This window comes from Ictalurus punctatus, chromosome 2, assembly GCF_001660625.3.
Source record: "Ictalurus punctatus breed USDA103 chromosome 2, Coco_2.0, whole genome shotgun sequence".
In the NCBI taxonomy this organism is placed as follows: Eukaryota; Metazoa; Chordata; class Actinopteri; order Siluriformes; family Ictaluridae; genus Ictalurus; species Ictalurus punctatus.
In genome coordinates this window covers 25,523,097-25,548,383 of record NC_030417.2, presented here as the reverse complement: position 1 = coordinate 25,548,383, position 25,287 = coordinate 25,523,097, and the positions used below count along the sequence as shown (strand labels likewise).

At 40.1% G+C, this 25,287-nt stretch overlaps 1 protein-coding gene across 1 annotated transcript in view; it reads right to left on the bottom strand.

The window, feature by feature from the left end:
* The window catches only part of smurf2 (SMAD specific E3 ubiquitin protein ligase 2), a 62,611-nt gene that overhangs the window by 36,387 nt on the left and 937 nt on the right, over nt 1–25,287 (bottom strand). The gene's annotated exons all lie outside the window — the stretch shown is intronic.

The window sequence follows — 25,287 nt, the reverse complement described above, 5'->3', positions numbered from 1 at the left end:
ACTTGGGGTTCAGTGTCTTGCCCAAGGACACTTCGATATGTGGAGTCAATTTGGCCGGGAATCGAACCGCCAACCCTACGATTAGTGGACAACCCACTCTACCACCTGATCCACGGAAGAAAAGAGAAAAATAGGAGAAGAACCCGGAGGTTGGGGAGATGTGAGCTGTCTGCTCTGCAAAGAGAACCAGAGGTAGAGCACCAAAAAAAAAAAAGATATTTTACACTGTCCACCGCCAAGAATCTTGTCAAATAATTTCTTATAGAAGCATTATTATGGTGCTAACATTTTGCCCTTGGGCACACACACAAATAAACTGTGTGAGAGTTCAGGGACGTGCTGCACATGAAAGCAGATGAATATGATTTCCTCTAGCACTTGCATTCACTGGCTGTTTCTCAGCACTGTACTTGCTACTAGTGCAAATGGTTTTACACGACATGATTAGTCTCTGAGAACAGATCTAGACAGATCATATATCTTGGAGCTGCTATGATCACTCACAGGCTGAGAAGGTCAACTGTTCACACTAGGGTAAGTAGCTGCTGAGCTGTGGGGTCGCTGACTGGCAAATTAAGGCTAAAATGTTTGTTTGAGCCACACCCATTCAAAGAAACTGCATCCTCCCCTGACTGATTCTGTCTGCTGTACATCGTTACCCTTCACCATGCCAGGGGACAAGAAACACACTGAATGAGCTGAGGAACTGAATGGGAAAGATAAAAGATTAGGGGTATACCCTGGTGTCCTGGCGAAATTACTGCTACACAGTAGTGGTGGTTGAAGAGGTCCCCCCCGTTCCATTCTATGTAAAGCGCTCGGAGTGTCTACAAAAGTGCTATATAAATGTAACTAACTAACTAACTAACTAACTGTAACTAAAACTCAGCCTAAACTCAGATTCAGTTTCAGATTTGGCCTCCCACCTACACACCTCTCTGTGGTTTTCCAGTAGCTGCAGTACACAGCAATGACATACATTTTAAGACATTTGGCAGGAAAGAATATTAGGATCCTCTGGAGGAGGAGTAAAAGAAGGAGGGGAGGCTATATGTGGGGATGTACATACTCGCTTCACAGTTTGTGAACAATTTTTCTCCACAAACAACCCTGGGAATGTGTAACGTTCCAGTGAAAGCCACCTCATCGCTTAAACATCTGGAAGGCATCTCTCTCTCTCTCTCTCTCTCTCTCTCTCTCTCTCTCTCTCTCTGTAAATGCCAGTTTCACCACACACGTGGCCCCTGAGAGTGGCTTTAACAGCACTGCTCTGTAGTTTGTTTCTTCCATTAATTATTCACAGGCTGCATGTGTGTTGGGGAGAGCAGGAACAGGTGAGAAAGATCCAATGCCATTTTTACCCTAAGAGAAAACACCTCTCTGCCCAAAGGCAGAAGGGAAATGAACACTGGGGATTGGTAGTAAATCAGAGTGCTAGCATACAGGATGAGTGCCTTTTGAAGCTTCAAGACTGAGCCAAGATCATTTTCATGGTTTAACGATTGGGGACAGGATCTGGGAAGGGGGGAGTATTTTGTAATATTGAGGCAAGATGACATCAGGGAGAAAGAAAAAAAAGGCAACATAAAACCTTATTTTCTTTTTGCAGGGGAATCTTTACCAGCACAGTAACAAACACGGGGAAATTAATAAGTGAATACAAGTTACCTGTTTCAATCAAACAGGATGGTACTGCTTCCATTATTGCATTAGCATTTTCGACTAAACTAAGCAACAGAACACTCGATACAACGATTCATAAACCAAACATAATCCTTTTTCCTCTGGCTAGCAAAAGATGGCAGGCTTAAAAACTGTATCCAGATTAAATGTGATTTCTAAGCATTCAAGTCAGTTCTGAGTGAGCTCCGTCTGCTGACCCATTTCTCACATGCACAAATCCCAACACGCTCGGCTCGCAGTCTGTCACTCCTCTCGGTGCGACACTGGGCACTATACTGTCACTAGCCAGTCTGGCGATGCACTCGCACCATCTGATGATTCCATATGCACAGAGATTGTGGGTGGGCTTGGTCATTGGCTGGTTTCCTTGGGATGTATCTTTTGATTGGTCAAAATAGGGAAAAGCCCATCCGACGCCTGATTCAGCGCCAGTATAACCAGTTCTGTCCAAGGTGGCCCCAAGGATAGTACTTTAGTTTCAAAGAATACCAAAAAAAAGCAGTTCAGAAATGCATACTTTGGTTTTCGTGGGTGCGTCTATACCCTGTTTAGTCCAAAAATTGGATTTTTCTCTCTACCTCTAAGTGCTAAATTAAGACATGGAGTCTGAAAGGAGGCGACTCAGACAGACTGTATGAATGTATGCGGGTGTAAGTGAGCAATTTAACGCTGTGAAGGGAAGTGGACAGAGGCGAAAGCCAGTCGTAGACAACCACAAGCCACAGTCATGACTGGGACCTTGAGCTGGACAAGGTTTGGTATGCATGTGTGCGCACGCATTTAAGAGCACAAGAATTGTCCATGATCCAAACACTACTAGGCCTTTTTTATTTATCTGCACGGGCTGTTAAATCCCAGACACTTTAATGGGAAGTACCAAGCCCACCAAACTGGCACAAGAGATTGCATTAAAAGAGGAAAAAGCTCATTTCAAAAGGAAGTTTGTTACTTCCTTACAATGAATCATACACACACACAGGCGCACCTTAAAATGGGACGAGAGAACAGAGTCATTAGTGCGCTCTTGGTACCAAGCAAGAGTCCACCCCTGCTTGATTTCACACAAAAATTGTGGCAGACTCTGGGATTAGGGAGTCCCTGCCTGTCTCAAACTGTGCCGCTCCCCCATGAGCTTCCTCACACTGTCTCGTCACTGAGAGAAGACAGATGTATGCGATGAATAAAGTAGGAGAACGTTACAGGGAGGGAGACTGTCAGGCAGAGGGAAGAGGAAGTGTATGTGAAAGAGTGGCGAGACCGGCAGGAGACAGAATGAAAGCACAAATTCCAGAAAGAAACAAGTGAAAACTCCATATCACATAACCATGTTGGATCAGACCGAGTGATTTCATTCTGTGCTACACCGTCACTCCAGATAATCAATCTGCTTGCAATAGTACATACAATAGAAAAAAACATTTTCACAATGCTGGCCATCACTGAGCCACCTCGGCCAGTCAGCACCGGTTTAACACGTGGAACTGCAGATTCGCACGGTGCATAACGGCTCCTTTGCGAGCTACACTTACCCACAAACCCCTTCTCTGTAAGAGCGTCCTTGCAGAACGATAGATCAGCTATTACTCTACTTTTCTTACACGCACACCTAACCTTCCACACATACAGACAAACATATTCCCAATGACAGTTTAATGTACTTTAATCCCTTCTGTCAAGACAGAGAAAAGCGAGAACCCATTTATCAGAGGCCAGCCTTCAAATAAAATACCTATACCACACAAGCACTGCTTCCAGGAAATTATAATCACATAACGTATAATTGAAAAAACACGATCAGCAGTCATGGGATTTTAGGTCCGTTTGGTAAACATCCAAAACTAAAAAGTGTATAACACAGGTGATCTTTAAAGCACAAGCATTTAACACACAGTCATATATACCTTTTTTTAAAAATAAGAAACCTTAAGAAAAGCTGTTGGTGCAATTGTATGAATCTGAATCGCCACGTAAAGATCAGATTAAAACCCATGCTATAATGTCCATCATATTTATTATTCATTCATGCATTCATCTTCTGCTTTATCGTGGTCAGGGTAGATCCAGAGCCTATTCCAGGAACACCTTGGGTGGGACGGCAGTCTGTTGCAGGGCACCACAGAAACACGCAATCTCTCTCACTAGCCCATGTTCGCAAAGTTCAATCACTGTTCTCTGTTGTTTGGACAGGATGATTTATGAATGATCATGAGCTTATAAGAAGGGGTTGGCGATGACAAAAACCTTCCTAGACAGAAGGAAATACGATGGCCTGAACCTACTGGGCTGTGCCATAAATCTGATTTTTATTGGCCATGAGGGGAGTGCATGCTCACGTTGCTCTGCAGTGCACAACGGCCTACATACTTGCTACAAGCGCGTGCTTGCCCACACACAGCAGGCACACAACCACGCACTCTTACTGGATCAGTGCTGGGAGGACTGTGGTAACCATGAGTTGGTAAATCAGGATGGAGAGGAGTGGAGAAAGCAACACAGTACGATGCTAGCATGGATTGAGGTGTGGGATAGCTCAAGGGTCAGAGACATGGACACCCTGATTTAAAATGACCTGAATAATGTCAATTTCTTTTTTTTCTTTTAAAGTTTGTTTTTACTGGACCTCAGCCAGTCCCAAGTGCAGTGTTGTCATAGCGACGGCAGATTTGAGTGGTGTCTGGGGGAGAAGACAGAAGCCTCTGTGTGTGTTTCCGAGTTCCTCACTGAGAGCATGATCCACGCACCATGCCAAAACTGCATGAATTGACAAATACGAGAGTTTCTCCAAATGAGCACAGAGAAAGTGAATACAACAGTGAGGTCATTAGGTTTGAGGGATTAGAAAGAGGAAAGGCTGATCAAAAAAAGCATAGTCTAGTAGCTTTCATATGTGAGTGATGAAAGCACACAGACATTTAATCTCATACTTAATAGAATTGGAAAGTGAAAAAAATCCAAGGGGATCCCATTTGAGCCATTTCTGCTTCATCTTCATCAGTGGAATTAGAAAGTCATTTTAGTACTCCTGATACATACACACACCTAGGGCTGCACAATTAATCAGATATCAATCGCGATTACGATAGTGACGTTTAAAGTTCGTCCTTCCGCTCATAGAAAACTCCACCGCAAATAAAATCAAGCGTTTCCTAAACTTACAGCCAATCACATAGAGCGGCGCAGGGATGACGTCGTTTTGTAATGCCAAAACCCGGAAACGGCATTAGCATTTTAGCGCTCGAGCTGCCAGTTTCGCATGAGCTCCAGCACTTGTGTGAAGGGAAATCATGACACTAACATGTTGCTAAATGGCACTACAGAGGTTGTCTCGGACATTAAACCTCATCACGTCGAACAGGAAAAAACTTTGCAGATAAACTCAGGGCTCTACAGTGTGACCATTTCACTCGCCTTTGCAACTGAAAAGTTCTTTGTGCGACTGTGAATAAATATTTATTCGCACTGGTGCGAGTGACCTGTTCGGAGTTGTATAATACAATCGGAATAAAAACTACAGGAAGTCCAAAATGCATCTACACCACACAACAGTTACTTTCACACTGCTTTTCATCACCTCAAGTGTGGAAATACTGCAGAGAAGCCATTATGATGACGAGAGTAACTCTGTACATCATCTGCTTCCCTCAACTTCACAATCTCACAAACCGCCATCTTTTATTGATCCCGCAAACTGACCTGAACTTTCACCTGCTCGTGTAGACACAGCGGTGTCGCGCAGAGCAAATTAATAATAATGCTAACGCTACAAGGTGGGTTTAATTCAAATTTCTTTATTAAATAATTCCTCACCAATCATAATCAAGATTACAACTGTTCAGAAGGAGTACACTGCTGCTCTCCTTCATGCTCTTCAGTAACTCAAATACATAGCGTATTCACTTCATTTAAACTCAAGGTTGCCAGATAGCACTAGAAAAGTCAGCTCCAATTTCCATGTTTTGATTTAATCTCCCAAAAAACACACTAATATCAGCAGACATGGCAACACTGTACTGGGAAAAAGATCTAAAAGAAACAACTGATAAACAAACAAACAGAAAACTAATCAAATGTAAAGACAGAAAATGTGCTTAGTTATAAAAAAATTATTTAATATAAAAAATAGATATTATAATAACTTCATAAAATAAAAATAAAATGAGAAATTAAATGTTTAATTACTACAGGTTGCACTTAATATCAATTTGACATTAAGCTTAGTTCGCTATCTCCTTAGAAGGCTATTAGCCTTTTTCCGAATATGGATCATTTTTGTGTTGGTCTACTTTTAATTAGGAATCTTTATTGTTTAAGATATTTAAACATAAATATTTTATACTTGTTTATTTGTCAATCAACCAACAGTATTTCTCACTGCTATTATTTTAACTCAATTAACAGTGACCATGAGCAGAGAGCTTACATTTAACTGTTTATGACAGGCCTCCTGATGAAAGCTTAAACAAAAAAGATTGGTATCTCGATCGGTTTTGGTCGTAAAAATCCTGATCGGTGCATCACTAATGAACACCATTAAACTAAAGCACTTTGCATCTGGCGGATAAATGAACTCACCCACTCACGTCCTATATGACATTATTCAGATATATACGCAATATACGCAGAGCGGTTCGAGAACTGACTCAAGACCAGAACCATGACAGTGGAAAATGTCTAATAGTGTAGCTTTAAATATATTTAAGAGAAGCAGACGTCAAACGCTGAACATTGAGGTTTATTGTATTTGTTTATAAGGTGGAACAGGTTAACGGTGTTTTTTTGCATACAGTCTATAAAATCAACTGAAAATATTACATTTAGTTTATCGAAAGGTAAATTACTTTGTCAAGGCTCACACTATGTTCAAGTTTTCTCATGCATACTTGTATGTTATATTGTGGCACATTAATGTTACCATCTCTAAAAAAAAAAAAAACTAATAATATAATAAAATAAAAAATAAAAAACTCAACTGCAACTGTGCTCATCATTTTTTGTAATTAGGTTCACAGGTGCTCCTAAAAGAAATTGTTTTGCGTCTCTCCTCCTGTAAACACTGTTATTGCCTTTTCTGCATTCGCATGAATTGTTTTCATTTGGTTGCATATTGTTTTACTTGATGCATATTTTAATTTGGTTGATAACATTTTATTTTTACTCATCCTATATTTTATTTATATTTTGCTTCTATGAGATGATGCACTTTAAAGATCAGTCTAATCTGATGCAAAGATTTGTACATTAGCAGGAATGTAGCACAACATGGAGGTGAAAGCAGCGGTCTGTTTATTTAAATGTGAAAGTACAATAAAAATATGTTGTCACTAAAATCAATGAATAATCGTGATAAATAATCGAGATCTCAATATTGATCAAAATAAACAGGATTATCATTCAGGCCTTAATCGTGCAGCCTACACACACGGGATGAATTACAGGAAAACAGACGCTTTTTTATCCACTTGTTTCCTTTGAGCAAGCGCCAACCTCAAGCTCTGCCGAGGCCACATCAGTATTTTTGTGAGCCGTAAACTAAAGCGTTATTTATTTAAACATATAATCTATATTGATTAACACTAGTAACCTTGGCACTGAAAGCACAATAATTGTAGGGAGAAAAAACAGGGCTAACAAACTACACAGCTGTATGCATTACATGGTGATAACATTTATCATACATGATATGTTTTTTAAATTGAATATGTAACAAAAGGTTTATCAAAATAAACAGTTTGCCAGACACGACTGGAACATCAAATGGGATCGGATTCTATGGTCAGATGAAACCAAAATCGAGCTTTTTGGCAATAAACACCAGAAGTGGTTTTGATGTACACAGAGAGGTAGCCATATGGAAAAGTACCTCATGCCCATGGTTGAATATGTTGGTGGCTCTTTAATGTTTTGGGGCTGTTTTTCTGCCAGAGGACCTGGGCATTTTGTTAGGATACATGGCATCATGGACTAAAACCAGCCGTGGTTGGATCTTCCAGTAGGACAATGATCCAAAACATACATCAAAATCAACACATAAATGGTTTACTGACCACAGAGTCAAGGTCCTGATATGGCCATCCCAGTCCCCTGACTTGAAACCCATAGAAAACCTGTGGGGTGAACTGAAGAGGAGAGTCCACCAGCGTGGGCCTCGAAATCTGAAGGATCTCGAAATTTGAGAGATTCTGTATGGAGGACTGGTCTCAGATCCCTTGCCATGTATTCTCCAACCTCATCAGGCATTATAGGAGAAGACTCAGAGCTGTTAGCAAGCCTTTGTAGCACAAAGTACTGACTAAAAGGTTGCCAATAATTATAGCACACCTATATTTAACAAAGATAAACCTGTGTTTTGTTTGCAATTGTTTTTCCATGAGAGCATGGAAATTTTGTGAACTTTTTTGAATAAAAGATCAAAAGGTTACACAATAAAGACAAATTTTCACAGCCTTCTTTGCTCATATTTCCAGAGGGTGCCAATATTAGTGGAAGGCACTGTATATGTATGTCTACACTGGGTGATAGTCAAATAATTGAATCACACTGTAGTCCAACACTTGACATGTTTCTGAATTATTTGTAGATGTAGTGGGTCTGACTTATTGAAGCAGCAGACAGGCTTCCAGATATTGTAAACAGTGTTTCAGCATTGTGAGCCCACTCATGATGTGCAGTGGTGTGTGTGACACATGGGTGGCTGTGAATTCTAGACAGTGTGAAAATGTCTTCGCTATTTTTTCTAAGTTCACGTGGGCCAAATGAAACGCAGAAGCGTTTGACACCTGTGTCTTAGATGGAACAAAGTTGTTCTGACTGATCGCCTTTATCCTATGAGGAAACATTTCTATCCTGATGGGAGTGCTTCTTCCAAGATGACAATGTCCCATCTACAGGGCACATGTATATAAATATAAACTTATATATATATATATATATATATATATATATATATATATATATATATATATATATATAATTAAAACACAAACAGACACATACACAAGTACATATGCATTACTTTTTAATGGATGCACAAAAGGCACAGAATTACACTACAGTCCTAAATTAATAATAAAAACTCACTTTCACTGCACCTTATGGTTTCTGTTACTGTCTTTAGGAATACTGTTTTACTTCTGATCCTAGTGTTTTAATTAGACATTACAGCTCCGGTTAGTAAAAAAGACCGCTAGTGTTCCTTTTGAATGATACCACCTTTCAATAATTCATACACCAGACGGTAGAGTACATGATGCATAGTGTAAGTGTACTCATTTGGGACACGATTTTAGTATTTACTCTCCGAGGCGTGATTTCGGAACAGAAGTCACGTAGTGAGTAAACGCACCCCATGCCACGCGCGGACCGACTAATCGATAATAAGATTTGTTGACAACGATTTTCATAACTGGTTATTATCAATTAGTTGTTGCAGCTCTAAAATTTATACGATATAAATAATAAGTTACAGCCTTCACAGTCACCTCCACCACCGCCATCTTCCTCCTCCTCATCATCAAAAACACCAATTGTGGGAATGTCCTTTTGGAAGAAGGATGTTCATCCCTCTAGTGCTGTTCCAAAGATGTGTAATATCAACGCCACGGCACACTGACGCTCTGCTCGTAACTTGTAGTGTCACACTTTATGACTTTTTTTTTTTTCTTCATTCTTCAGTCTCTGCATTTCTCATAATAAAGAAGTGTCATATAAAATAAGGTCATCACTGCTGACAGGAAAAAGTACAGGTTTCTACTGGGCATTTTGTAATGGTTTGTGGTAATGTTTTCCATACTGCTTCACATCACCATGGTTTAAGAGGTGACTGATTCTAGTCCTACAAGGGTCAAGAGGTCTCTGAGGGTGATGGTGAGGAGATGTAGTTTATGGTGATTAAGGCCAATACCCATTAACACACCCGCTTGTTTAATCACTATGCAGTATAGAGTGACTCTGGGCAGGATGTGCGAATAGAGTTCCTTAGCAACTTGCTGCCATGAATACTGATTGGGACTGATGGATTTAGCGCTGCAAAGTAATTCATCCATGCCAACTGAAGCAATGCCATACATCCCGACACTTTCATTCGAGGGCTGATGTGGAGAGGAAGAGAGAGGCAATATGTTACCAGTGAAGCATAGAGGACACAACAGAGATGACACTTGGTGTTACAGAAGGCAAAAAAACAAACAAAAACAAAGAATATATTGCTAGATAAAATAAAAAATAAAATAGTACACACAGATGCTGGTTGACGCTACATCTTTTTCTACAGTTTTACAGAGGACCATGGAAGGATAACTATGTACCCATGAGAAGAAAAAGGGCTTCTAAGTGCTGGCTGTCTCTCTCTCAGTCTCTCTCATATGTACATAAGGGTTCTCACGGTTCTGTGGGGTACAGACTGTGGGGTTAGTGGTTTCGCTGTCCACTTCAGGCTGTGCAATATAAGCAAGAATGTGGGGGTGTGAGAGAGCTGGGCCAGGAAAGCCTCAACTTTCCCAGCTTATTAAAACTGTTGAGTCAAGCATAACCAAGTATCTAAATGAAACCGGGTCTGTGCTTTACCCTCCTTGAGAGGTCTATCCTCCGCGGGTGACTTTTGGTAGCCTAAGTCATAGTGTGTCTAACGAGCGCGGTTACTTTTCCCAACCCAGAACAGATCTCTACGGCAAACATGCCACCATTAAAAGCAGGATTTAATATTTGACACGATACTATTCCAGTCTGTCCAAGGCAAAACGATGCGTGACCTTGCTGAAATGGACCGTTTACATTTTGATTAGCCGTTGCTCTCGTATTGTCTATTCCAGGAACTTCAAACAAACTGAGGTATGTCACTGGAATGCACGCCTCCTTCCCTCTCCCTCTTTCCTACTCCCCCCATCCCTAGTCTGGCGTAGTTTGTGCTTCTGGCCGCATTTTAACTCCAACTCTTACATGTTACGTACTCGCTGGCAGCATTGTTCTTCTACAAACAAAACGCCCCGGAGAGAGAGAAAGAAAGTGTTCGAATGTTATTGGAACACTGTACCTAATCTCAAATCTTCTTCCTCTTCCAGTTCTTTCTGATCGCCCTCCTTGTTAAAAGTGCTTTGGTCCCACCCTCTGTCATTCATTACCTTCGGGTGAATATCCTGAATGTCTGAAGGTCACGTGTGACTCAGGACAGATACTTATCCGCACCGGATTGCCGCTGAGTCAGAAAAGCATGAGGGCTGAGTGGAAATACATTCTGAGGGAAGTACCTAAATGCTGCCCAGAAAGACAAAGATTAGAGGACATTCTCTGGCGTGTGGCTGTCATGTTTATTATGTGCCTATAGACACATACAGTATCTCACAACAGTGAGTACACCCCTCACATTTTTGTAAATATTTGATTATATCTTTTCATGTGACAACACTGAAGAAATGACACTTTGCTACAATGTAAAGTAGTGAGTGTACAGCTTGTGCAACAGTGTAAATTTGCTGTCCCCTCAAAATAACTCGGCACACAGCCATTAATGTCCAAAGTGAAAATGTCCAAATTGGGCCCAAAGGCCCAAAAGGCCCCCATTATTTTCCAGCACTGCCTTAACCCTCTTGGTCATGGAGTTCACTTCCACTCCTCCATGATGAAATCACGGAACTGGTGGATGTTAGAAACCTTGTGCCCCTCCACTATCCGTTTGAGAATGCCCCACAGATGCTCAATAGGGTTTAGGTCTGGAGACATGCTTGGCCAGTCCATCACCTTCATCCTCAGCTTCTTTAGTAAGGCAGTGGTAATCTTGGAGGTGTGTTTGGGGTCGTTATCATGCTGGAATACTGCATACTGATCATGCTCTGCTTCAGTATGTCACAGTACATGCTGGCATCCATGGTTCCCTCAGTGAACTGTAGCTCGCCAGTGCAGGCAGCACTCATGCAACCCCAGACCATGACACTCCCACCACCATGTTTGACTGTAGGCAAGACACACTTGTCTTTGTACTCCTCACCTGGTTGCAGCCAAACACGCTTGACACCATCTGAACCAAATAAGTTTATCTTGGTCCCATCAGACCACAGGACATGGTTCCAGTAATCCATGTCCTTAGTCTGCTTGTCTTCAAGCAAACTGTTTGCGGGCTTTCTTGTGCATCATCTTTAGAAGAGGCTTCCTTCTGGGACGACAGCCATGCAGACCAATTTGATGCAGTGTGCGACGTATGGTCTGAGCACTGACAGGCTGACCCCCCACCCCTTCAACCTCTGCAGCAATGCTGGCAGCACTCATACGTCTATTTCCCAAAGACAATATCTGGATATGACGCTGAGCACGTGCACTCAACTTCTTTGGTCGACCATGGCGAGGCCTGTTCTGTGTGGAACCTGTCCTGTTAAACCGCTGTATGGTCTTGGCCCCCATGCTGCAGCTCAGTGTCAGGGTCTTGGCAATCTTCTTATAGCCTAGGCCATCTTTATGTAGAGCAACAATTCTTTTTTTGAGATCCTCAGAGAGTTCTTTGCCATGAGGTGCCATGTTGAACTTCCAGTAACCAGTATGAGGGAGTGTGAGAGCAATGACCCCAAATTTAACACATCTTCTCCCCATTCACACCTGAGACCTTATAACACTAGCAAGTCACATGACACCGGGGAGAGAAAATGGCTAATTGGGCCCAATTTGGACATTTTCACCTAGGGGTGTACTCACTTTTGTTGCCAGTGGTTTAGACATTAATGGCTGTGTGTTGAGTTATTTTGAGGGGACAGCAAATTTACACTGTTACACAAGCTGTACACTCACTACTTTACATTGTAGCAAAGTGTCATTTCTTCAGTGTTGTCACATGAAAAGATGTAATCGAATATTTACAGAAATGTGAGGGGTGTACTCACTTTTGTGAGATACTATACTACTATACATACAAATGAAAACACAGATCACTTCTTTGTGCTTTATAGAGCTTTATAGAAGGGGTGCTTGAGATTCATACATATGATCAACATCCAAAAAATTCTTTTAAATTTTCGAATATGGCCTACCTCCACAAGCATGACTCACAGGAACCTTTTTTCACTTCACAATGTGAGCAAGCTTATCTGTTACCTGCTGAGGGATTATTATAATGAAAGCTTTAAATAAGCAGAAAAAAACAAAAACATGGTGCAATAGACTGAGTCACCATTGGCATTGTATGGGCTATAAACTTATGAGGAAACACTGGCTAAAGCTCCATTAAAAAAAAAACCTTGGAGTTCTGAAGCTTTTCTTTTCAGCTACAGCTTGAATAAAATAAGGACTGAAGGAATCGTCTCTTCCCCCTGCTCTTCCATTCCCAACATCCCTGAAAGGAAGCCCCTCGATACTGGCCAATGGACAGAAAGCACAAGTAGTTGAAGAGATGGCCAGTTACAGCGCACAGCTGAAAACGATTCCAATGATACACCTCTACAGAGAAAAGATTAACTAGAGGAAGTGGTTTCACAAAGTCTGAGAGGACGATCAAAACCAACATGAGGTCATGCTTTCAAAGAAGAGTTTCGGAGAAACTGCCAAAACCATTTTATCGGATCCAGGAAAAAAAAAGTATGCCAGACTGAAACCCAGTGACGGACCTGGCTTAAATTCCTCTTTGTTTGTTTTGTTGAAACGTGTGTTGTTGCAATTAGATCGGTCTCAGTTTGTGCCTTTTCTTGTTAGGTGAAAACACAGCCTCAGCCCTATATTACTTTCTTCATCTCTGTTATTAATGCCACAGCTGTATCAGTTACACAAGGAAGACTTGGAGCCCGGTGCGTGACGACATCTACTCCTCTGCTGATTTGTCTTTCTGGCAGGTGTTTTCAAGTCTCAGGAAGAAACCAAATACATAAGTTACAGTGAACGCAGCTCAGTTAAAGCTGGGCTATGTAATTTTGGTTAGTTAGCAAAAAGCCAGCACAAAGCTAAACGATTCCGCCCTCTCCCTTCAGACCTCACAAAGTCCATGAAAGGCCTTAATTATTCAGCTGATGAGTTGAAGGAGGAAGAATGCTAAACACTGCAGTACCGGGGTTCTTTGTGAATGCACTATTAAGTCAGTTAAGCATCAAAGAGGTTTTAAAGAAAAATGGAAAATACTTTATGTATTTAAACTTATTACTCAATCACTTCCAGAAACAGCGGTGTGCCTTCTGCCTAATATTAATATCGGAATATCTAAAAGAGTTAACAAATGAATATTAGTTTAACCACTATCAGAGGGGAATACATCTTTAATCCATCATTTTCCTACATTAATTACATTTTCCTCCTGTCAGTGAGGGCACGACTTTATGAATCAAACATCTAACATAGAGAAATTATTAAACACACAGGACTAGACTTTAGCCGCCCGATATGAATGCCTACATGCCGCGGTTAGCATGAGGCGGGAATACACCCTGGACGGGACACCAGACCATCATAGAGTAGCATGCACTTTAGACCAATTCACCCACTGGCATGTTTTTGGGAGGTAGGAGGAAACCAGAGAACCCGGAGGAAACCCATGTGTACACAGGCCCTTGAGAAAGCCTGCAGAGACAGTAAACTAGGATAGAACTTTCAGTAAACAGGCAATGGAAAACAAATATTTAACAGATAATACACATCATTCCTGTTAATAATATTGATGTCCCTTCATTAGGTGCTATGGCAATACAATAGCTTTAATCTATTAATTTATAGTTGTATGCAGGCTACTGCCTTGTCTGTGGTACTTGTTAAAATAATGCAAAGCAGTACACACACATTATAAAGTGTATTGACTGGATATGATTGACCCATAGACTGTACATAGTCGTTAGGGTAGACCTGGCTATCATTGTTGCCTACATCTCCACATTTTTTCTGCAAAGACAGTTTGCAGGGGTACATGGCACAGTGTGCCATTTTGAATGCTGCCTCTGGCTACTGATTTAACTGTAGGTGCAGTATGTTTCATTTCTTCTGTTTTCACTGCCAGTCAGTCAGAACAGTTTCTGTCTCTAGAGAGAGAGAAAGAGACCATCATGCACTCAGCTGAACGTGCAATGAAACTGGCAACAACATTGAATTTTGAGAAACAGTATTAGGTAAGACAAATATACTGTCTGGATCTACAAATATTTTCATTCAGTATTAGCTCAACAATGCTGAGGATTTCAACTGAGGTCATTTTTACTTTCTGTGGTCTTCTATTATCTTCTATTACTAAAGTAAGTAGCTGATCTCTGATCTGAATTTTACAACATGCTACTGAAGGGTTTGTCACCTAAGCCCAGTTTGGCTCCTCAGTCTAATATGACGTAATGGTGTAGAGCTGAAGAGAAACACGAGGTCACTAATGTCTTTACCAGAGTCATAATCTTTGGGGAGGCAAGTGATGTTAATGGCAAGTGACATTCCTCCCCTGAAAGAGAACAGTTTTTACAGTTTACATTTCATACCATCATTCGCAGATTTTCCCCCTCAGAAGAGAGGAGAGCAGAGGAGAGGAGAGAGAAATGGAGAGGAGAGGAAAATAGAGGGGAGGAGAGCAGAGAGAAATGGAGAGGAGAGGAAAATAGAGGGGAGGAGAGCAGAGAGAAATGGAGAGGAGAGGAAAATAGAGGGGAGGAGAGCAGAGAGAAATGGAGAGGAGAGGAAAATAGAAGAGAGGAGAGCAGGGGAGAAAGGAGAGGACGACAGCAGAGACCGGCTGAGGAGGGGACAAGAAACGGGTGTGGCTAGAGATACATAATGTGTGTAGTGTACACATTGCACCATTACAACAAAAAAATACTGGAATCTGGCTACTAGTTGCTAGTCGCTGGCATCAAGGTGGCTTTGAGTTAGAAATGTACTGGTGCATACTTTTGTCATAATCATCAATATTATAAAGGCTGCACTGGTAGATCATAACGAACAAGGTAAACAATCACAGCAATTTAACAAACGAGTCGTGTTGGGAACGACTGAGAGATGATCGTGTACACACAGCATTCTGCTGCACTGAACTGAATTAACCAGGTAAAATGAGCTTCATATCACAACACAGATTTCATGTCATCACCTCAGCCTGTGCTTCTTTCCCTCCTCTTTTGAAACATTTAATACTTCCTAAGTCATCTAACGTCTTTATGACTGCACAGATGGCGGCTACACAAACCGCACGGTAATGAAAACAGCCTGCATCACTTACCACAGAGCTGCACCTATGCAATCCCATGTTTATGGAGATGAGGGGATTATGTGTATTGCATCAGTCGAAGGACGAGATGTGTTGTTTCATTGCTGGATGACTGGCATGATTTCGTAATACGTCTCTACTCTCATCCCGTATGGGCAGTTACAGGAGAACAAACTGCAAATTATCAGCTGGGTGCACGGCGCAAGAGTTAACCTAACACAACACTGATGTCTGGCTTCCTCTCTGTGGGAAAAAATGAACAAATCAATCACCTGCGGTACCGGCAATTGTCTAATTGTAGCCAATTGGCTGACATTTGAGATCATTTATAGGCCTTTGTGTTTGTGTGCATGTTGTCCTGGCTTACATGCTTCCTTACAGGGGTTAGTTATAGGACCAAACTATCCAACTGTGATTGCTGACACATCAATGATACATGACATGCATCACAATATATAGGCTTTCAAAAATATTATACTGTTTGATACTTTGATACTCCACGGCTGAATTCTCAGACCTGATTGGTCACTGATTTTCTATAGCGGCAGCTCTGACAATAACATCGTTTCTATAGTGACAGCTTACACGAGGACTTGAATGCCAGATCTACAAATGAACGGATTAAATGACGTAATTATTGATACGGTCAAGTTTTCTATGAGGAGAGTTTATGGAGCATTTTTGGAAGGAGTCTCCAGTGTCAGTGTTGTGTAACAGTCTGCAACTAAGACACAGGACAGTCTTCACGATGGAGGGCTCTACATTTTCACAGTAACACGACGAACGTGTTTGCCTTGCTTTGTCTTATGTTTCTTCAGCTTAAAAACATTTCGCATTAATAACAAACAAACAAAAAAAACAATGATAAAACCCTACAAGGTATGTTGAATGTGTGTCAAAAGAAGTCTGTATGAGAGATGAGTTTAGGCTGAGACGGAGCCTATCGCTGTAGTATCAGCCGCCAGACTGAGTGAAAGAGCTCTGCTCGGCTCGTGTTAGACTAAACAATACATGTCGGAGGAAGCTGGGATCACTACCTGGGTGCTTTAGGAAACACACAAGTGTGTGTGCTTATATACCAGCACATGTAAAGTCTCTGTTTGGTCCATCAATGAAGAGCACCACACACATGCAGGGTGTCCTAAAAGTCTCAGTGCAGACGGAGAATTAATGCTTTTTAGCAAAATGTCTTTCAAAATGTCTCATACTTTTTTTTATTATTTTTATTAAAATCCACAAACTGATTGTTACAAATATAAACTAAAACTTTACACAACTGCTTGTCCCATTATATAAGACTGAAAAGAACCCATCACACGCACACACACACAAGAATATATATCATTCATTTAGGACTGTAGTTTAATTCAATGCATTTGTGATTACATAAAAAATAATGCATAAATACTTATATATTTATAAATATAAACTAAAATAAACAAATATAGATTATTAGAGAATAATATATATTTTTGAGAACTCCTTTGAGAATGCTTTTGACAACGTAGTGAATTCATTCTCATAGTTGTCACAAGGCTGTGATGGACTTTAACAGGAATCATGGCAAGCGTATCACACACACATGCACTGTTAACTTTTAAACAATTCCAAAAAGACTGGAAGTGTCGTGGACTTCCTGAGAAGCGGACGTCCACAAATTTTTTTAAAGAGTCCGTCTGAAGATCATCATCATTCTAAACAAAGTTGGCGACAAATCGAACAGAGGCTACTAAATTGAATCGAAACGTATTGTAGAAGACTCGGTGTATCGTCAAATATTGAATCGCATAAAAACCTGAAGTTTACACTCTTACTAAATGCGGTGTATTCATTATATTCTTTAAATGAATGCATATTCTTTACTAGGGCTGGGTAAAAAAATATCGATACTCCGATGTTAATCAATCTTCAATTTAACGAAACGCTATCAATTTGGGAACTCCCCTAATCGATTCTTAATGTACATGCTTCACTTGAGGGGATATGAATATTGTCTGTACTTCGCCTCTCGACCTGAACATGTCACCATCTTTCATGTTTTGAATTTTGAAAATGGTTTTATTTCTTAAACATTAAGAAAAACGTTAATGAATTTCACTGTTGCACATTGACGTTGATTTATTTTTATTTTTTTTACAGTAATGTACTTTGTGCTTACCTTGTGTGCATTGATGCACATACTTATGATTTCTTGTTACAATGTTCGTTACTCAAAGTAAAAGTAAAAAGTAATTGAACATAATTGTGCGCGCTCTATTGGTAACACAAATGTGTATTTCAGTAATATATCTGAGTAGGAGGGTTTCAGTTACCAGCACTTATATTAAAACACGGATTCCATGTCTGCAAAACTAACATTTTTAAATGAACTATTGATAACTAATCGATATTGAATCGAATCAAAACCATATAAATAAGAATCGAATCACAAAATTAGTTGCAATACCCAGCCCTAATCTTTACTAGGTATAAAAACAGAGGCTCATTTACACACACTACTGATATAGTATACTGAAATATAATTATTTAAATAGCAAAGTCTTTTTTCTAAGCTAAGAGAGGAAATATACTAATGTATAAACTGAATTAAAGAACTGGTGATAATCCTGCACATTTGAATACATTAGGTTCTAATGTTAATCTAAGGAGCAAGAAGAAAAGAAGAAAAAAGAAAGAACGGGACATGCGTTTCCAGTACTTTGAACACCTTGGGTTTACGAGCACAGATGCTGGCGGCAGGAACTCAGCATCTGCAGAACATTACAGAGACGGTACTCAAACTGAACCAGGCCTTCAAGGCCTCGCTCCTGAAATGAGAGAATTAGTCTGTGCTCGGCAAACGTCTACAAACGTTACAGCTTTCGGCTAGACTTGCGGTGGAAAGGCAGACAGACTTGACACAGCTGGTCCTGGACTGCGGTGCAGTTATGAGGCTGCATTCATGAAGGGGCTCCGAAGTGCTGATGCGAGACTGCATTCCCGCGTCGTATTCCAGGACATGCTGTCTGCTTAAATGCAACACGGCTTCAGGAACAAGGCTGCTTTATACTGGACCGAGAAGACATGAATGAGAAAAAGGGGCTCTTTGTGATGGTACCAATGCAACATCAAAAATGCACAGCGCCTCATTCGCAGAGCTTTGCAAAACGCAGGCGCGCAAAGTGACACACATTTCCATACAGCACAGCAGCAGAAGAGTGGGAAAGGATTCGCTTAGCCAGCGGATCAAGGACATTCAAGAGCAAAATTAGAAATGAGCATGGAAAAGGTTAGGGGGAAAACTCCGTATTCAGCCTAAACAAATATTTTTCATGCGATAAATATTTAAGAGTCAGCTATTTTGGTTGTGTGTGCGTGTTGAACCTTTTAAAATTCAGCTACCCAATATCTAATAAATATAACGACAAAGATTTTATAAATAACCTGATGGCATGGTACTAATCTCGATACAGACAGCAAAACTTTGAATATTGGCTGACAATGATACTGCTCACAGTTTTTAAACACTAGGCTTTAAAAGGAGCAAATGCACATGAAGACTTCACCTAAGATGGCCAGCTAAACATACCACATTTACAAAGCTCAAACACTCTGCCACTCTTCCAGCAAGAAATACATGGCCATCAATATGATTCAAATAAACCCAGAAAACAACTGAATTATTATACATACACACACACATATTTTATATATATATATATATATATATATATATATATATATATATATATATATATATATATATATATACACACACACACACACACACACATACACACACACACACATATATATATATATATATATATATATATATATATATGTGTGTGTGTGTGTGTGTGTGTATATATATATATATATATATATATATATATATATATACATACATATACACATACACACACACACATACATACATACATACATATATATATATATATATATATATATATACACACACACATACATACATACATATATATATATATATATATATATATATATATATATATATATATATATATACACACACACATACACACACACACACACACATATATACATACACACGCACATTATATATACACACATATATATCTATCTCAGTGTAGACATGTTTGGAGCTTGACAGTTGTTAAAAAGCAACAATGTAATTCCAGTATAAAACGTATTCATGCCAATTATAAACACCAATATTTAAAGAAAAGAAAGAAAAGAGAAAAACTCGTTTGTTTTTTTAAAAACGGTAATAGTTGAAAATAAAGCTCAGTAGAACTTAACATGAAAACTAACATCAAGTCATAACTAGAGCTGCACAACTAATCGATAAAATAGATAATAATCGATTATGAAAATCGCTGTCAATGAATCTCATTATCGATTAGTTGGTCTGTGCGGCACGGGTGTGTTTACTCACTACGTTACTCCTGTTCCAAAAACACGCCTCGGAGGGTAAATACTAAAGTTGTGTCCCAAATGAAGTACTGTACACTTATACTATGTACTCCACCGTCTGGTGTGTGAATTTTAGAACGGTAATATCATCTCAAATAGAACATTAGCGGGGTTTTTACTAACCAGAAGTATAAGCCACTTCCCAACAGACGGCACATGACGTCATACGCACGTAATGCCACACCGCTAGCTTTAGCAGATACCCAGAGTCACCGACAATGACTTTGTTCTGTTTACTGTTTAATTTACTGTTACCTTTTATAAAAAGTAATGCATAAATATTATATAATATAAACATATATTAGTTCATATTATATAAAAGTATTTATACGTTATTTTTATGGATGCACAAAAAGTACTGAATTAAACTACAGTCCTAAATTAATAATTATTATTCTGGTGTGTTTTCAGTTTTATATATTTGGACAAACAGTTGTGTAAAGTTTTAGTCTGAAGTTTATATTTGTAACACTCAGTTTGTGGATTTTATTTTAAATAAATGAAAAACTGGTACTGAAATTTTGCTCCGCCCAGCCCAGCCGATTAATCGAGAGAGAAAAATCGGCCAACTAATCTATTATGAAAATAATCGTTAGTTGCTGCCCTAATCATAACCTGTTTAGTCCCTCAAGGGTTTAGCAATTTTGCGATCTCAGAAATGAACAAAAATTTAAGGAAACTCCGCAATATCCGCAGGGGCTCGCAAATTGTTTTCAAAATTACCGCAGTTGTGGGCCTAGACGTGCTGTGTGACGTCATCGTGACGCGCATTCAGCCACAGCCCTCTTCAGGTCACGTGCGTCGAACGTGAGTACAGCTCACAGGTCTCATTTACTAACAAACATCACTGCAAAAGACATGAAAATTTCGTGCAACTGCAATTACACCAATTTAAGTAGTTTTCTGCAAAAAAAGCACAAAAAACTCCACAAAGTGCACTGCAAAAAATTTTTTTTAAAGCCACAGCAAAATCAAGCATTTTTGACCATAACAATCACCAAAAATATATACAGTATCTCACAACAGTGAGTACACCCCTCACATTTTTGTAAATATTTGATTTTATCTTTTCATGTGACAACACTGAAGAAATGACACTTTGCTACAATGTAAAGTAGTGAGTGTACAGCTTGTGTAACAGTGTAAATTTGCCATTCCCTCAAAATAACTCAACACATAGCCATTAATGTATAAACCACTGGCAACAAAAGTGAATACACCCCTAAGTGAAAATGTCCAAATTGGGCTCAAAGTGTGAATATTTTGTGTGGCCACCATTATTTTCCAGCACTGCCTTAACCCTCTTGGGCATGGAGTTCACTGAGGGAACCATGAATGCCAACATGTACTGTGACATAATGAAGCAGAGCATGATCAGTATGCAGTATTCCAGCATGATAACGACCCCAAACACACCTCCAAGACGACCACTGCATTACTAAAGAAGCTGAGGGTGAAGGTGATGGACTAAACCCTATCGAGCATCTGTGGAGCATCCTCAAGCGGAAGGTGGAGGAGCACAAGGTCTCTAACATCCACCAGCTCCGTGATGTCATCATGGAGGAGTGGAAGAGGACTCCAGTGGCAACCTGTGAAACTCTGGTGAACTCCATGCCCAAGAGGGTTAAGGCAGTGCTGGAAAATAATGGTGGCCACACAAAATATTGACACTTTGGGCCCAATTTGGACATTTTCACTTAGGGGTGTACTCACTTTTGTTGCCAGCGGTTTAGACATTAATGGCTGTGTGTTGAGTTATTTTGAGGGGACAGCAAATTTACACTGTTACACAAGCTGTACACTCACTACTTTACATTGTAGCAAAGTGTCATTTCTTCAGTGTTGTCACATGAAAAGATATAATCAAATATTTACAAAAATGAGAGGGGTGTACTCACTTTTGTGAGATACTGTATCTCCACAAAATCCTGAATGGACTGCCTGTGACACAATCCACTGTGGTCCCTCGAACCCCAGCTCGATACAGATTAGTGCCATCTCTATGATAAACCAAGACAGATCTGTGACCAATAATTTCCTTTCATAAAATATGCTCTAAACATAGCGATTACATTACATATTCAAATACACACAGCATGTGTCCGTCACTTGAGAAACACATACAAAATACCGATTTAGACTGCTATTCTGCACAGCTGCGGCTTTACTTGGTCAAATTGTCGAGTACTCCTTATAACTCCTCTTTAACATTGTAACGGAAAACAGAACAAGCAATCTAACGGTCATGTATTAAACATCTGATCCTTAATGGTGAGCAAACCTGTACACTCACACAGGGTCAGTTATTACTGTGAATCCTATTGGGCTTAGAGACCCGCTTCGCCTGCTATTCATCCAAAACCATACAAATCTGCACATCAAAGCCACTAACAGGTCTCCAGTGAAGCTCAACGTGCTGTTCACCTGCCAGTGTTGACCTCTGCTTAAGACTCTCGTTCAGAAAGCCTGCATGTGAAGTTCTCGGTCACGGTTTCCCCTCGCTACATCTGGCCCTTGTGGCGCGGCGGTGGCTCGAAAGCAAGCGTCTCGCCGTTTGTCCTCCCCACAGAGCAGCTGAACCAACAGGAAATCCAGTCTCACTACATTAATGTGTGGAACCATTTCAATCATTTAAGAGCCCTCGGTTGGAAAAGAAAAACGTTTACAAATGACGTGCAATTATGGCGCTTTTTCCCTCCCTCTACATGCTTTGGTTTTTGCTTTCGCTGCTGTTTAAACAGAACGTGGAACTGTTTGGTCAAATGCACTTGTGAAATTTGGCAGCCGAGTCAGCTCAACACAGCTAATGGGTGTTTTTACTACACATGCTGTGTCAACACAGACATGGCAAAATCGCTACCATACTTGAGCGGCATTAGCAAAACCGTGATCTGATATTCTTCCTTAAAAAAAAGGCCAACTCAAACTTCGTTGATGCTCCGTATGAGAAACTAGGCAGGCTAAACACCTCATGGATGACTTGGCATGGTAGAATTATGTCTACATGTGCATTAAATATAAAGTAAATAATCTTTTTGAACATAGAGAATAACTGCTCACAGGAGTAACTGACAAATCTTAACACATCAATAAACCTTGCAATCAGAAAAATAAATAAATGAATCAAGAATAGAGGACTAGTCAAAAAAAACCCCGGTTTCAACACCATTATTCTTTTAATATGATCATTTTTGCGTGAGAAAAAGAAAAAAGGCCATGTCCTCATTAAAAACATGGTTAGAAAAAAAGTCACGATGTATAAGAGCTGAGATTTGCAACATGACCTGAATGAATGAAAATGCGTGTGAGATATTTAGTAGGCAGCATTTCTCGGTGCTTCGTGCAAGATCACACACTGATTTCTGAGCTCCAAGGCACTTCATCAACTGTGATACAAATGTGTGCATGTACAACGTAAATGAGGGGGGAATAAAGAAAGCAAAATGTACACACTTTAGGAGAAAACATTTTCATTATTTCTAAGGTTATGTCCATGCTGATTATTTATTTAAAAAACAAACAAAACAAAACTTATATTAAGCTTTTAACGGTCTTACAGTCCCTCCAGAATTTCTCAAAAACCAAGCAAACCGCGCAACATTATAAGGAGCTTGCGATTTTTCAAAATTATCGCAGATTCAGGCCAAAACATGTCATGTGACATCATCATAACACACATTCAGCCAAAGCCCTCTCCGATTCAGGTGTATCGAACATGAGTTCAGCTAAAAGGTCTCATTTACCAACAAACAAAAAAAAACGCCCCAAAAAACGCAAATCGCAAATTTTGGCAGCACTGGTGTTGGTGGTTAAGGCTCTAGGTTAATGATCGGAAGGTCGGGGGTTCAAGCCCCAGCGCTGCCAAGCTGCAACTGCCCTTGTGCAAAGCCCTTAACCCTCTCAGCTCCGGGGGCGCTGTATCATGCCAGACCCTGCGCTCTGACCCCAACCACCTAACATGCTGGGGCATGTGAAGAAAAAAAGAATTTCTGTGCTGTAACGTGGCTATGTGACCAATAAAGACTCATTATCATTATCCCAGTTTGATCCTGAGCTCGACTGTTTTCACAGTCTCATATTTTCCTCCCGTGTGTCCCTATTTCCTCCCAAAAACGGGCACGTAGGTGAATTCGCTTGGCTACATTGCTCATGAATGCGTGAAAGTGTGAGGTAAAATAATGGGCTGGTATTCCATCCAGAGTGTATCCCTACTTTACACTCAAGTGTTCCCGGGATAGAACATCCACCACAACACCAACCAGGTTTACGCTCTTACTTAAAGCGAACTGATCTTAATTCAAGCTCGCTGACCTGGATCTTCAGAACAGGCCACCACAGTCCTCTACATTGTTTCCTCACCAACATAATAAGCTTAAATATTTCATTTGGCTGAGTGTGGAGAAAAAAAGTTGGTGCTGGAGATATATCTCAAACACAGCCGGCTCTTGTCTCCCTTTCCAAGTCAAAACAGCAGGCTCTCAGAGGATACAAGGATACAACTAAACCAAACCAAACCTCAGGTTGTGTCCTCTGAGATCCTGCTGTTTTGACTGGGACAGCGAGAGAGAGATGAGAGCAGAGAAGCAAGATCTGAGTTGATACAAGATAGAAAAGATTGGTTGGTGGGGGTTTTTCCATACAAACAAATGTAAAAATTCTGAAGACTACAAAGACTGGAAACCTGAAAACAGTTCCACTGGGTTATTATTATGATGATGATTTTAGATAGCGGGTCTGACACATAAAATCAGACAACTGGATTAGCAATGTTATTAGAAAACGCTGAGCGATATAAATAAGTGTATGAGCTCTGCTTTTTATACACGCTTTTCTTCAGCACCTCACATCTACACTCAAGCTGTGAACCATTAAAGGAAACGTTCATGTAATTATAAACCATTTTCACATCGTAACCAAGTTAACCAAATAGTTGAATGTTGTGTGTAATGTAATATATATATATATATATATATATACACACACACACACACATATACATATATATACATACA